Source organism: Macrotis lagotis, chromosome 3 (genome assembly GCF_037893015.1).
Source record: "Macrotis lagotis isolate mMagLag1 chromosome 3, bilby.v1.9.chrom.fasta, whole genome shotgun sequence".
Taxonomy (NCBI): Eukaryota; Metazoa; Chordata; class Mammalia; order Peramelemorphia; family Peramelidae; genus Macrotis; species Macrotis lagotis.
The window spans coordinates 140,298,832-140,315,807 of record NC_133660.1 but is presented as its reverse complement, the minus strand read 5'-3'; the positions used below and the strand labels follow the sequence as shown (position 1 = coordinate 140,315,807).

Sequence of the window (16,976 nt, the reverse complement as noted above, 5' to 3'; positions counted from 1 at the left end):
CTTGAGAAAGTCACTTAACCCTGATTGCCTTGCATCCAGTTGTCCTCATTTATATTTGAGTTACTGGACCCCAATGGCTCTGGAGGAGACAGTACAATAACCCCACACACAAATTAAAATCATATTCTTGTCATGGCATCACCTCCCCTGATGTCATGTTCTTTTTCAAGAATGAAAGGCAGGTTCCCCGCTCCGGGCTCCGCGGCGCTGCCGGGCCGGCCCGGCTGCAGGGAGAAGGCACCCGCTGCCGGGCTCCCCCGCCCAGCCCTGAGAGCGGGGCAGCGGGGCAGCGGGGGCAGCGGGGCAGCGGGGCAGCGGGGCAGCGGGGCAGCGGGGCAGCGGGGCAGCGGGGCAGCGCGGAGGGCCGCGGGCGGCAAGATGAACCTGCTGTCGGCCTCGGTCTACCAGCCGGCGCAGCGGCTCAGCTGGGTCTACCTGTCCCTGCAGGACACGTACCAGGCCAGCTCCTTCGATGCCTTCCAGCCCGGGCCGCGCCTCCACCCGGAGCTGGGCTTTGGCAAGGGCAGCCCGAGCAGCTGGGCTCGCCGCTGCTCTCCGGCTATCTCAACAGCTTCATGCAGCTGCAGCCTGTACAAGAGTGCATCTCCCTGTGGCTCTCTCAGCAACATCGTGGATGGGCTCAGCTCCCTCACCGAGCACTTCTCTGACTTGTCTCTCTCCTCCGAGACCCGCAAGCCCAGAAAGAGGCCACCCCCCAGTTACCTTTGTCACCTCTGTTTCAACAAGGGGCACTACATCAAAGATTGCCCCCAGGCTCGCCCCAAAGGTGAGGGTCTAACCCCATACCAGGGCAAGAAGCGTTGCTTTGGAGAATACAAGTGCCCCAAGTGCAAGAGAAAATGATAAGTGGCAACTCCTGGGCGAACATGGGAGAACAATGTATCAAGTGTCACATCAATGTGGATCCTCACAAGCAGAGACCTTTGGAAAAACCAGATGGCCTGGATGTCTCCGATCAAATCAAAGAGTGTCCTTAGCACCTGTGTCAGAAGTGCAAAGTCTTGGGCTACTACTGCCCAGGGAGTGCAATAAAACTTCCCAGTGATGGCAGGCCTTCCCACTGCCCCTCAGCCCCCAGAGCTTCTGGAAGCAGAGTGCCGTGATCCCCTGTTCCCCACTCAATCTTGGAAGAGTCCTGACACAAACACAACCTCTGGGAAGAAAAAAAACCCATCATTTATCACCTTATCTATAAAGGAATAACATGCCTTACAGGTAACAGAATGTAACACTTGTTTGTGTGGGTACATGTGTGTGTATCTGTCTGTATTTTCCTTCCTGTGTGTGTCTGTGTGCACCTGTACATATGCAAAATGTATTTATAGGAATCTGGGTTTTTGTCTAGTGTTTTAGGACACACAGTGTTATTGAGAGTGTTCCTGATGGGACCGCCACCAGGCCAGGGGAGGGAGAAAAGGGGTGGGGGCTGCCCCAATGATTGTTTACACGGTTTTTTCCAATATCCTGGCCCAACAAGGCAAAGGATTGGACCCATATGAGGAAGAGCTGAGCAGGAGGCTCAGGAATATTGTGGTGTCAGTGGTTGTGGCCAGATCTTCAGACTCACCTAACTTTCTGAGGTCAATTGAGATGAACTGAAAGTTTGTCTTCTGCCAATTCTGGGGGTAGTGGGTAGGTGGAAGGTAGTATTGTCTCTTCTCCCTGGACTCTACTGCCATTGTCTTCCACTTGCCATTACAACCACCACATGGTTCTTTTCTTAGGTATCTTCCTGTCCTTTGGCCCCCTCCGGGGTTCCAGTTCAGCATTAGGCCACAGGTGCACTAAATTTACTGTGAATAAAAGGGAAACTGAAGTCATCCCTTTTCTCCCCAAGCCTGTACAGACACCCTGATTATATAATCATGCGAAAAGCCACTTTTATAGGAAAACATTGGTATATCTTATTTTCTATTCAATAGATGAGCTATTAATACAAGAAAACATTAACCCACATGTAGCAGAAAGGAGTGAGGGAAGTAGGAGAAAGCTCTGACAGGTGGAGTTCATACCTGCTCACCAAACACTCCCTTCCTCCTTGCCTCCAACTCTGAAACTGCTGTATATATTTCCTGCATTTGGAAAGGCGGCAGCTCCCTGTCTTGAGGGAGGTGAGAGTCAGACACTATGTCAAGAAACACCAACCAAGTAATTTAAAGTATCAGGTGAACCTTAGGGCCTTCATTGTGAGCTCCTGAGTAGCCAGGTTTTGACTGGAGATTGGACTGCAGCTCATCCAGTCATCATTACTCTGCCGTTGGACTTTTTTTTTAATTTCTGCTCCCTTTAGTTCTCTCCCCTCATCACTTCCCTCTGTGAAATTCCTAGGAGAGGGAGTTTCCACAGCACTAAATCACAGCTGATTGTCCAATCATATTTTTGAGATTCTAATAGTCTCTGCATCATTTGCTTCCCAGTTTAATAAGCCTGGGCCTTGTCCTACAGTAGAAATGGAAGTAGGTAGTGAGGGGGACTGTATGAAACTTCAGAGTTTACACTTAGATTCTTAAGAATGACTGACCAGTGAATCAATCTCCTGCCCATAACTTCTTTTCCCCTCAATAAGCCCTTCCTAAGAAAAAAGGCAGGCCTCTGGTAGCTGTGATTTTTCCCTGTATCATTTTCACATCCAAAATCCTCATCAAAATCCATTGAGGAGCCCATGACAAAGAGATTTTGATGCAGTCCTCTAGTCCTTCATGACTGCCATGTCCCTTTCCTTCCTTCCTTCCCTCTTTCTTCTGGCTCTTCCAGTGTTGTCTGGTAAACCCTGACATAACACTGTCCTCTCTGGGCCATCGGTTTCCCTCTGTAAATGGAAAAATGGTAGTTTTCCTGCTTCTCAGGAGAGCAGAGAAGCCTTGCCAACTGAACACTAGTCAGGCATCTGGCTGTCTTGGTCACAGCAGGTGCATGCTATCCCTTGGGGCAATGAAACTATTTTATGTCAATCATTTTCTCTCTAGGTGATAGCCATATATTCAGAATTAGCTCACTTACTTTGGCCCTAGGCATTCAGCCTTTGCTGAAGAAAACCAATCAGACCAAGGAATGAGAATGAAACTTTGTGTTTACCATGGGTTGTAGCTCACCCAAATTAGACCTGAAGAGAATCTGTTTTCAAGTAGAAATGAATTTGTAGCTAGCACCTGACAAGTTACAGTGAAGTGTTTAACTGGAGATCCAGGTCATGAGAGAGGGTATATGTATGGTTGCAGCAAGGAGGAGTAGGTTAGGCTGAAGGTAGCCGAAACCCTTTGAGCACTTAATAGAGTATTAGCAACAACCGACGGTAGGAGTCATTGAACCTGGAATCAGAAAGACTTAGGATCAAATCTCACCTCAGATACTACTCGCTGAGTGACCCTGGGCAAGTCACTTAACCTGTTTGCCTCAGTTTCCTCATCTGTAAAATTGGGATAGATATATTATCTACCTCACATGATTGCTGTGAGGGTCTAATGAGATAATGTATGTAAAGTCCTTTGCAAACTTTAAAGTGCTAGCTATGAGTATAACCTCTCCTTCCCAGCTCCCCAGCCCTCTCCAATAGGGGAAAGATAGGGTCCCTCAATTCCCCTCCCCCAAATGGAGACAACCACTTAGAGAATTTCTACAAACAATTTTCTATACCATTCCAAAAGGCCCTGGTATGCGCTTTAGTCCTTACCAATTTCTACCTACGAAGGGGAGGATATTACTGTTCATTATGATTATAATACTCACAAGAATAATATTAACAATAATAATAATGGTGGAGGGCAAAGCATACCTTCTGAACATAATGGTGCTGTAATGAATGAACTCTACTCTGTGTTCTCAGCCCAAGGCTTCAAAAGGACCTGTTAGAAACAGGATGGTTTCTGAGCATACCCTAAGCCTTTCAGGACCCTCTTTATTTTAGATGAAATGCAAAGGCCACAAGCAGAAAAATTTTCTTGCTATCTGCCCACCTTTAAGAATCCCAAGGAGAGTTGATTATGATCTGTCAGGATCACCCAATCTATTAAGAGCAGGTAAAATCAAAAAATGGTCATAATTCCTCCTTGATTGTTTGAAAGGAAGAAAGGAGTCCATTTTGTTGACTACTTGTTGCCTACATTTAACAAAAATCCAGTGTAATTTTCCCATAAACCATTTTCCTAAGACGTTTTTACTTACCACATTATTGACATGTTCACATTGCCTTAAACTTAATGTCAAAGATCCCAACCTGAATTGGTATAATAATGTTATTATATAATGAACTACAGCAATGAATAACTGAAGCAATGACATGATTCTTTTAGATTTTTATAACAACATCAATTTTGGCAGATATTTATCTCTGTATAAGATTTTCCAAAAAGAGTGAGCATTCTTGCAACTATAGACTTGTAACTGAACTTGATTTGGCAAGCACTTCATCTTTTGATTATACTTTTCCCTATGTCTAATAGCCATGTCTGACAAGATCTTTTTTGCTGGCATTTTGATAATCAATTTTTCACCTCAGTTTTGCCCCCTTTCTTTCCTAATAGTAAGTTCTTATGCTAGAGAAAAATGTATATGATGCTGTCAGTCCACATCATTTCTGCCTCTCTTGGTAAGATTCTCAGGGTCAGAGACTTTATTCCTTTCACTTCATCTGAATACTGCTCAGGGGACAACTTAACTTAAAGATGTTTGTTAATAGCTGTGCATAATTCAGCTAAACCTTGGAGCTGATGGCTAAGCTGAGGTTGATGAATTATCTTTCGATTCCATATTTCTACCAGATGTACTTCCTTGCCATTTCACATGGGTAATTGAGAGATGACTGCCTGGGTTTCTTATCCTAAGCCAGAATGCCTATTCTCACAATCTGGGTGGAAAGGGTTTTGTGAGCTTTAAGGCAACTATGGTGAGGAAGAGATATTAAACTGAAATCCACTTGCAGTATAGATGTGCAGTAAATATTTCATGAAAACACTTGAAAAAAGATAGGGACTATCCTTCAGTGTCTTGGACAAGATTGCTCTTCTCTGATAATAACTCTCAGATAATAACTCTATACATCTCTTTACAGATGGCATGGCTGTATTCAAGAAAGGATGCTGACTATGTAACCCCAAATGCACTTGAATTTATAATATTGACCTGCCTGACAGATACACAGTTAATTTCTTTGAAAAACATGTATTGTGATACATTGTAATTGTATCTTATCAAGGGAGAAAATCACGTCTTTAACTTAGCAGAAATGTGTATATGACATATATTTATTTTCAAGGTAGTAAATTTTGGGGAAAAAAAAGTTTTCCATTGAAGTAGTTTGATTTTCATAGATGAACTTTTCTTGATTTTTTCAATAAGTATCCTTAAAATTAGGCTTTCAAAATAGGAACTCAGTAAAAGTGTTTTATGTGTTTAATTAATTGAATTTGGGATTGTGTTACAGGTTTTAGTCAGTGATCTAATGGAAGGAGTTCTGGATCAGAAGACATAAAATCTTTTTTTTTTTTTACTTTAAATCCTAAGTTTGTTATTTGCTGCCTGTATATTCCTGAAAAGATTGCTTCCCTGCTTCCCTGCTGTGGACCTCAGTTTCCTCATGTGAACAAGAAGGATATTAATCCAAATGATTTAATATGATCCTAAAAAATCTAATTACATTTTTTTATTAAAGGACTCTTATCTCCAAAGACCAGGTTAAGGACTTTGAATGCAAATACACACACACACACACACACACACACACACACACACACACACACAAACACACACGGACAAAGATAGTCTCTGTCCTGAAAAAATGCATTCTATAAGAAAACAAGAATGGTGTTATTAAATATTTAAAAAGAAAAGGTTACATAAATATGTAACATATATACATATATGTATATATATATATATATGTGTGTGTGTAATCTAAGAAGGAAAAGAGATGACTAAAATTAAAGACATCAGGAAATGTTTCCTTTTGGAGATGAGTGGCACATACTGTTAGCCTGGAAGAAACTTGGAATACTGAGTGACAATGTGAAGGGAAGTGATAACAGGTTGGAGAGTCAGGAGGGGGCCTGCTTAAAGGAATATAGTTAGTGGAAAAATTAGAAAAGATACATTCAGAAATGATCAATTAAAACATTTTGTCAGAATACTGAATAAGTGATAGAAGATCATTTTCAATAAGCCTGAAAATGTAACCCTGAATAACTGTCCTACACCATGTATAAATATTTTGATCAATAAAAAAAGGCATTTTATAGTGTCAATGACTTAAGTGTGTTTGTTATTGCTTCAAAATCTGTGCGATTTTTTTTTTCCATTTAAAAACAAGGAAAGTAAATAACTACAAAAGAAATGGCTGCCTAGCAGGTACCTAAGGTGTAGTCAGGTTATCAGGTTAGTATTACTTCTAATAAACTATTGCAGTTGGAATTTTTTTTGGAAACAAGTGCCTATTCATGATCAGACTTAAAGTAATTCCTACCATTAAAGGAAGCAGACCACTTTTTAGTAGTTAAAGCAGTTTTTAAATCATATAAGTTATGTTAACTTGCTAATTCTTCTTTTGCAATAAACAAAAATAAAAACTTTATCTTAAGAGCTGGATTCCTCAAGGTGTAGTTACATTTTTCCTCCTGAAAGTCAATTTAATCCAAGGAGGAAAGAATAGTTCTACATATGTGCTAGGGAATTAATTATAGATAGGTGGTAAGGAGAATAAAAGAGTTGAGTAGTATCTTTCAGGTTTTGCAAAATGAGAATTTGAAAAATGTTACACAGAAATGTTAATACTTTAGCTTCTTAAATGAAAAAACAAAGTGTTTTCTTTTTTTGTAAGCAAATTTACTTAAGAAAAATATTTCCTATTATTTCAACTGCTAATAAATACTGACCTTTAAAATTTTAAGCTTTATTATATAAAAAAGAAACTGAATTTATAACCTTATCTATGTTGTTGCTGAACCCAACAATACAGATCATAACCTATCTTTGGTCCTCATCTTTTGGGACTTACAGCCCTGTGTTTCCTTAATTTCATCATAAAGTGATAAACAAAATGCTAGAGGGCTTCCTTTTTAACTTTACAGGGCTACTAATGGAATACATATTTTGTGTGTTTGTGTACTCATATTTATTTCAATCTGTGAAAAAATCTAAGTACTAATAAAAAATGAAAGCATGTTTGAAATTACCTTCTCTTTCAAAGAGAGGAAAATCATTATTATTTCAAATATAATAAACACATTCCTGAACAAACTTTGTATGTATCACACCACAACCAAGTTATTGAATTATATGCAGACAGAAATTCAGTTCAGAATTAAAAAAATTGAAAAGTAGTAATCTCTTTAAGAAATATAAACACCCAGGGACAGCTAGGTGGATCAGTGAATAGAGCACTGGCTCTGAGAGTCAGGAGTACCTGAGTTCAAACCTAACCTCAGACACTTACAAATTATCTAGCTGTGTGCCCTTGGGCAAGCCACTTAACCCCATTTGCCTTGCAAAAAGCTAAAATAAATAAAGAAATATAAAAGAAATATAAACACCTTACATAGAGGTATAAAAAGTGTCTTTCTTAGGAATTACACACACAGACACACACGCATGCACACACATGCACAGACACAAACACACATGCATGCGGGCGCGGGCGCACACACACACACACACACACACACACACACACACACACACACACTCAGAAAGAGAAGCAAACAAATCTCAGTAACATCTGGATATACCATGAACAATTCTAAAACTAAACATGGGAATGAGGGGTACCAATAGCTTGGTAGTTGTGAAGAATATAAATCCCCCAGGAAATGAAAAACTATTTTGAACCTTTTGACCATAGAAAGCTCAGGAAAAGATGAACCTATTTGTTCATTAACATAAGAACAAACTCATTCAAGTAGATGAAGAAGAGAGTCTAAAGCTTTGTGACAGTCCAAAGTGCATTGAATTTAGTAGATTAAATTTAGCAAGAATAAACTCTTTAATGACTAAAGAGGCTTTCAGAAATCATTGAATGTCAAATGTCTCTAAGCTCCTAAGTTGACTTGTCTATTCAAGTATGAATGACTTGAATACAGTCATATATATTATGCCATTGTGCCTGATTAGTTACTTAGAATTTTCTTTATGAAGTCACGGCAAATTGTTGGTTTAGCTTAAAACTGATAGTGTCTATGACAAGATGTATACAACCTTAGCTATCCCTAGCAATTAGGAAATCTAGGGGGAATAAAGGGAATCAATGTTACATTATAAAAATTATGCAATTAATATTTGTTAAATATAATTATATTATATGTAATATAAATATTAAAACATATAATGTATAATGTGCCTATAATACAGAATAATATTGGATTTTACAATATTAAATATATAATTTTATAATACATTAATATGAATAATATGTTAATAGAAATGAATTTTATAAACTCCCATTAAATTTGTTAATTTACCCCTCCATAGTTCACATATTATTTTCTATATTGAAATGTTCACAGAAATCAGAGGTAGAGAAGCATTCAGTTACAACAGAAAGAAAGTTGGCTTTAGAAATACAAAGACTTAATCTGAAATCTTAGTTCCATAAGGAAATATTAAAAAATGAACACAGCATTTGATTTCTTAGTGTCTCAGGATTGCTTCTTTGTTTTTCTCCTGTGAAATGGGGGAAAATCACAATCAATCAATGAGGATGTTGTGAAGAAAGCACTTTGTCAGTTATAAAATGAAAGCCAAATATGAACTACATGGATGATGAGTAAAAAGAATAGATTAGATACAATACACACACACACACACACACACACACACACACACACACAAATTATTCAACATCTATCTAGTTTTGTTTTGTCCAAACATTAGGGGTTATTTTATGTTAGAGACTGACAAAATAAACATTGTTTGATTTCTAAATCCCTCCTATAAAAATAAATCACAGTTAAATAGTAGTTTTCCTCTTAAGTAATAGTGTTCTTTTTCGGCACTGGAATATACCACTAATGGATTTGAATAATTGAAGGATGTATGAACTCTCAGGCCACTCTAACCTAACTTTAATTATTCATATTTAAAATAATATGAGCAAAAAGAAAACTAAAATATCTTCCCCAATTACTCAGATGTTATAATGGGAATAAGGGATATTTTATTTCAGTCATCCAACTAATTGTCTCTTGTTACCAAGTCCATCTTGCAATTCAAAACTCTCAATTGATTTTCTGTTATCAAAAGCACAAGAGATAGTATTTATGATTTTTTTAAAAGAGAAATATTTGACCTTGCAGAAATAAATAGTAAAAGGTTACAAAGACCATTTCTTAGCAAATAGCTTGGAGAATGGTTTCAGTGTTTTGTAATATACTTTTTTCTCTATTTCACCTATTGAATTCCTATCTAGAATTTCTAATGCAATTTAACCCTTGCTTCTTCCAAAAAACTTTCTCTTCCCCTCAGTAACACTGACCTTAGTGGCACAACAGGTAAAGGAATGAACATAGAATCAGGAATATCTAAGTTTAAATCCTTCTTAACATATTTACTTCTTTTAAAATGTAAATATATAGATATAGAGATAGAGATAGAGATAGATACAGATAGATATAAAGATATAGATAAAGATATAGAGATACAGATACAGATACAGATATTATTTTATTTTTGAAAATTCTATCATGCTTTATTTCTCATGCTTTATAAAACAGAAAAATCAAACACACAAAACAAACAACTAAAATTTCAGTGTGAGAAATTACTAACAGATATTTGTGCAATTAAGATCACACATTATAAATATAGGCTACCAAATATTCTTTATAATGATTTTTCTTTATAATAAAAATTGCTGGACTTGAATATTTCATATAATCCCATTTATCCAATGTGACAGTTTTGTTTCTTTAGTTTCCACAATGGTAAAATTAGGAGAAAAACAGTCCCTAAGTCTCATGATTGTTGTGAGGATCAAATAAATGATTTTGTAATGTGCCTAGCATAATACCTGGTACATAAGTATGTACTTAATAAACGCTTATTTCATTTCTCTCTCCCCTTTTATTTCTCATGCAGTTTTTTACACTTATCTCTGGCATTTATGCACAATTTTACAGTACAGTTAACTGGTAATATTTAGAAAATTGTATAACTTGAAAGAAGGAAACTTGACTTTCTAGTCACCTTCAAAAGAAATTTCTATTCTTTTTATAAATTTTATTTATTTTTGAATTTTACAATTTCCCCCATAATCTTGCCCCCCCCCCCGAAGGCAGTCAGTTAGTCTTTACTTTGTTTTTGTGCTATACACTGGTCTAAGTTGAATGTGTTGCGAGAGAAATCATATCCTTAAGGGAAAATATATATATATATATATATATATATATATATGTATGATATCAAAATTACATAAGATACCTTATTTTTTTAATTAATGGTAATAGTCTTTAGTCTTTGTTCAAACTTCACTATTATTTCTCTGGATACAGATGTTATTCTCCATCACAGATTGTCCTTGATTGTTGCACTGATGGGATGAGCAAGTCTATTAAAATTGATCATCAATCCTATGTTGCTGTTATGGTGTACAATTTTCTTCTGGTTCTACTCTTCTCTCTCACCATCTCTTCATGCATATTCTTCCAGGCTTCTATGAATTCTCATCCCTCCTGGTTTCGAACAGAACAATAGTGCTCCTTAAAGTACATATACCACAATTTGTTCACCCATTCCCCAATTGATGGACATTCACTCAATTTCCAAATCTTTGCCACCACAAACAGAGCTTCTTTGACTATTTTTGTACAAGTGATGTTTCATGATCTCTTCAGGGTATAGACCCTGAAGTAATGGTATTGCTGAATGAAAGGGTATGCACATTTTTATTGCCCTTTGGGCATAAGGAATTTCTATTCTAACATATCTGGAAAGTAGCTTTAAGATAACAAGAGAATTAGAAATCATAATTTTTTTAAGGAAATCTATTATCAGCACCAAACATTAAAATACTATTCTTATACTAGCTCATATCTTCCTCTTTACAGTCTCTACTCAGTCTTTACAGTTATATCATGTGTAGTCAAAAGGAAAAATGGCTAATGTATAAAGATGGTGATATCTGAAGAACGCCATTCTAGATTTTCTCTTATCTAGGTTAAATCTCCCCAGTTCTTTTACTTGATCATCCTGGCTTCCCTGACTATACTAGACTAGGCTTTATATAATATGGGAACTTGTCTAATACACAAAACCTGGTACATATTAAAATACATAAATCCCTGAATTATGATGGACTCCAGTGACTATCTAGTCCAGCCTCATCCCTTTATCAATGAGAGAAAACAAGATCTGCAGTTATGATGTAATTTGTCTCAGGACAAATATGACTATGAATCACAAAATTACATTCTTAATACAGTTTTCTTGTACTGAGTTATATGCTAGTTAAGTATAACAATATTTCAGCTATATAAAGAAATGCGGAATTTATAAAATATTTTAATGTACATATCTCACATGAGAAGGAGAATAATATGAATAGAAAAAATTTCTGTATGGAAAATAAACTTGACAGCCATGTTCCCAAAATGAAACATTGTACAGCTTGAATGAATCCTTGATATACATGAAGTACCAAGAGATCTAGAAGCAGACCCTCAACATGTTCGGTGAATTTACCTGTAGAAGATCTAGAGGAGTGAACAAGTGTGCCATAGAGTGTGAGGGTATAAATGTTTTGAAATTTGTGGCTTTGGACTACATATCTACAATGTTGAAAGCAGAGATAAAGTGAAGCATTTTTTGATGTATAAAAAGATCATAATATGCTACCTTGTCTAATCATTAAAGAATCAGTTGATTAGGGGAGGAAGAGGTTTAGTAAATGTGTATCTGAGAATCTTTAGATATAAAATTTGATAATTTTAACATAAAAGAATAACCTAAATTATCATACCCTTGCTCTAATTTTATTGTAGACCTATATTTCAATTCTTCACATAATGAGAATTCAAGAGGTATCTGTTCTAGATCTGAATCAGTTATACTTTCTATCTCCCTCTCTTCTTCCTTTTTGTTATTAAACCTTCCTGTTTCAACTAGATTGTTTGTCAGTGACAAAAATGGAATCACCATATTTCTGTCCTGGGCTAATTTGCCCCCCTAATGGATAGTCCCTCCCACAGACACACAATTGAGGCATGTTTATTAGTGCCAGAATTAATTTGAATACCCAGTCACCTATAACCTAATAATATAAGCTCAGAATTCTTGAAGTCAAGCTATACCTGAGGTTCAGCCTTCTAGGAACTGCATGACCACATCAACATTGTTTTTCCTTTTTCAATTAATTCAAATATAGAATAATTCTTTCTGAAAAATGCAATGGATTAGAAGGTACATGATTCATTCTTTTTGCACTTGGTTCTTCCTTCATAACATTTTAAAAAAAGTTTGCATTTCACAAACAGACATGGTTTTCACATCAGGGAGACTTATATTCACTCTTTTCAAATGAGGATATTTCTCATCAAGACTGAAAACATGTTTTGAACAAAGTTATATCTATTGTAATTAAATACAGAAGGGATAACTAATGACTTTTATAACCATTCATCCCTTTTGGCAAAAATCATCCCTACTTCTTTTTAGTCATAGCATGTAAAGATTAAACTTCTTAGTGTCTCAAACAAGAAATAAAAAGTAACTACATTATTTTTCTTGCATTCAATGAATTGTAATGAAGATAGTGATCCATCAATTAACCAACAGGTATTTATTAAGTACTTACTATGCATCAGAAACTGTGCTAAGGATCAAAGTTACCAAAAAAAGTTAAAAATATATTCTCTGCCTTGAAGAACTTACATTTTAATGGGAAGACAACATGCAAGCAACTATAAAAATACAAGATATATGTACAGAAATGATGATGGTGATGGTGATACATAATTGATGCTTTGCTGTTAATGATTTAATTTTTTTCTCACTGAATAAGTGAGATTGGTAATATTGTTATTTATTTTTGTTAGAGATGTGATTTACTTTGTGTAGAGAGCTATCATTTATGAACCTTGAACAAAGATGAATATTTAGTCCTCAACTAGTGGTCTTATACAGTTGCCAGAATACTGAGAAGTTAAGAGTCTTGACCAAGGTCACACAGCAGGCAAACAGCAAAGGAGAAGGGTGAAGGTCTTTATGATTCTAAGGTCTCTGTTGACTTTATTGTGCTTACTCTTAAGACAGGTAATATGACTATAATTATGTCCATGAGAAAAAGAAAAGAGAAAAAAAAAACTTAGCCTAAGTGGCTTACTTACTTAAAGTAAATAGCAGACTCATCCCTTTATCAAGATTTGAAGTTAGATTTTTTAATCCAATAGCACTGTTTCCTTCTTCCTCTATCCCTTACCCAATATATTCCAACATATATACCTCCACACACAAACACTCACATAAAATCAAACATACACAAAATCTATTAAGTGTATAAAACCATTGCTAAATTGGTAGAATATTTGCCTAAGTTAATAATTATATTCCAGTAGCTTACTGTTGAGAAATCAAAACATGAATGTGCATAACCATGTGTATCTTTATCTTCTGTTTCCACACAGTTCATTTGAAATAACACCATTTTCTCTGAAAAAAAATATAGGCAAAAAATGTTTACTGATGCTATTATCAATCATATCAAAGTATTTTAAACTCCAATAATACACCTACTTCAAATCTCTGCTTTAAATCAGAGATTGTATTCTCTTAAATTTTCTCAAAATATAATCTTTTGAGGGGCTGTAACCAAAAGTAAAACCTTTAATCCTGCATTTTTCTGTTCTTTATTTCCTCTGACTCTTCTCATGTGGAAAATATCGCAAAGAATGTCTTTTCATATGCGGACATAAAAAAATGTACTTGTTGTGTTCCCTGAATAATTATGTGTAGTCATAAGCAAAGTAATCAAATTTCCCCCCATAGTGAAGAGAGGAGGGAAATCATTATATTATTATAGCATATTAATATTATATTATTTTAATATTATATTATTATGATCATATTATTATAGTATATTAATATGATTTTACTTAATTTTGACTTAATTTTACTTAATTTTTACTTATTTGGGGGCTTAATTTACTAGAAATTCTAAGTGAATACATATATATACACAAATACATTATATATTCATAGATTATTATGATAAATGGGGTTCTTTGATGGAGAAATATCTGAAAGTGTAAATAGAAGCAATTGTCTTCTAAAATAGAAGTCACTGAATATTTTTAATTTTATTTAAAAAGAAACATGAATAAGTTTTGACTTTTGAAATTTGAATGGTCCTCAGGCTACCCTAGTACCTTTAGGAAAATCAGACCTAAACTCTACTGAACAGAAAGATGTTTATTCTAAATTTCAGGATCTCCAGAACAAAGAGCTTTCAGGCTTCCTGAGTCATCTATAGAATGTTTTATTAAATAATAGTTAAGATATTTATATGTAATTGAAACCTCCTTTTTTGGGGTTAAATTTATCTTTTCCTGTCCTATGTGGACTTAAAATAAAAGTAATTAACTTCTCCCTCAGATTCCCAGAGGTTTGTTGAATGTGGAAAATCACTTCACATATCTAAAATAATAATTATTACTCCTTATCAGTATTTTTCTCCAGTTAGGAAATGTTCATTTCTTAAGAAGGTTATATTTTTCCATGCATCTATCCCTATATACAAGTGTAAAGAATAAATATGTATGTAAATGTGTGTTAATGTGCCTGCATATTTTTATACATGTGTGCAGATGATAAATATACCTATAGACACATAGCAGTGTATTATACATTGTATAAAATATTTTGTGCACAATTAATCATCAAAACATCAAAAAAATACCACTAAAATATTTCTTCAAAATCTAATCAAAATATAAGACAACTTTAGGTTCTAAATTATTTTACCAACAAAGAATAAGTTCTGTATATATGTTCTAAGAAAACTTTATGAGTTTGAAACCCATGAAAAAATCTTTATCAGCACAATCAAAGACTAGTTTAATTTTTAACTTTTTTTCCCCTAAGTTATCTCCTCTAGAGCAAAACTGAACAGATATCCCCTTTTTCAGGTTATAACTTGAAGATACTTGAAGAAAACTATTGGAATAATATTATTTCCAATCTCTGAAGCCTAAACATTCCTGATTTCTTCTTTTGATCATCATATCATAATATCAGAACATTTTGCCACCTTGAATGTTGTCTTTTCAATTACATTCATATAATCAAGGTACTTCTGCTTATAGAGCACAAACAACTGAATGCTATACTTTATGTATGACTTCTACAGGAAAGAAAATAGTGTGACTATCACTTACCTGACCATCAAAAATATAACTTTGCTAATGTAGTTATTCAGAAATTAAATTAGCTTTTCTTTTGTAATCATACTCTGCTAAGTCCTTTTGAGCTTTCAGTTCACTAAAACCATAATGATCTAAAAACATAGAGAGCTTGCAAATGGTGTCAGTTAAGAGAGTGGCCTAAGAGATGAAATTATTAGGCCTTTACGTCTCAGAATATAATTATGATAATAAATAAGTAAAGTTCATAGATTTGAACTCTAAATGAATCCATTAGGTTTCTTCTGGCAAATACTGTATTAGGATCATGTGCATACATCTCCTCAGTGTCTGTCATTGGTCACAATGAGAGAAAGGAAAGAAAATATAAAAGTAGTTTACTGAACATGACTTGCTAAGAAACATCAGGAATATTTTCTTGTAGGATGAATAATAAATGAAGAACAGATTTTGTGTTTTCCATGATGCCCACATGAAAATTTACCTAAAATTTCCAAACATTCAGAGAAAAATAACTTGCATCTATTTACCCTTCAGAATTTATACTATGATATGGTCAAAATGTAGAAGTTTCCAATAGTCAGCAATGATTCCATCTTCCAATAAGTAAAGGTTTACTGCTGTGCCAGACACTATAGCAAGCTGTGATGCTACAAAAAAAAGGCAAAAAGTATTCCTAACCCCAAGAACTCAGAGTCTAATGCAAAGAAAAAAAGCAAATAACTCTGAACAAATAAGTGATACATTGAATAAATAGGGGAAAATGAAGAGAGGGAAGATATTATCATTATGAAAGGAAGATCAGAAAAATCTTCCCATAAGCAGATCATGTTTGAGCTAATTCTTGAATAAATTCAGGGAAGCCAGGAGGGCTGAGATGAGTAGCGAGAGCATTAGAAACATAAGAGGCAGTCAGAGAGTTGTGCCAAAGGTCCAGAAATTAAATGACTTCTGCAAAGAACAACAAAGAGAAAGTATTAATGCTACTCAAACATGCAATACAATATGGAAATGTGAGATAGTATAAAATCCTAAATATTTGGGAAGGGGAGTAGATTGTAAAGGACTTTGAAGATCAAACAAAAGGTTTTGTATATGGTTCAGTAAGTGATAAAGATTGACTAAAGTTTCTGGGGATGAAAAGGAGCAAGGGAGAGTGACATGATTTTACTTGATAATTTTGACAAATGAGTGGAGATTAGACTTTGGTGGGGAGAAATTTGTGATGGGCAGATCATCCAAAAGACTGCTACAAATAATCCAGGAATGAGGAAATGAGTATCTGCACCAAGTTGGTCCAGAGGAGAAGAGGGAAGCATATTTGAAAAATATTTCAAAAGTAAAATAACAGATTCCTTTAGAATGAGTAATTGAAGAAGAAACATTAATTACAAACCTAGAGAACCAGGAGCAAATTTGATGACTCTATATCATTAAGGAAGTTTGGAATGGAGGAAGATTTTGGAAATTCAGGATTTCTCCTGGTCATATAGTTCAAGATGTGAAGTTGTGAGACTGAAGAATCAGCAGAAAGATTATAACTGAATCTGAGAATCTGAGAATTGATAATTTAATCCATTAGAACAGATGAGATCACCACATAAAATAATATAGGAGAAG

The 16,976-nt window shown here is 35.1% G+C and overlaps 1 pseudogene; it reads left to right on the top strand.

Annotated features, from left to right (window-relative positions):
* The first annotated feature begins 378 nt into the window (after positions 1-378).
* On the top strand, positions 379-1,124 carry LOC141519217 (zinc finger CCHC domain-containing protein 24 pseudogene; annotated as a pseudogene).
* Positions 1,125-16,976: the final 15,852 nt, after the last annotated feature.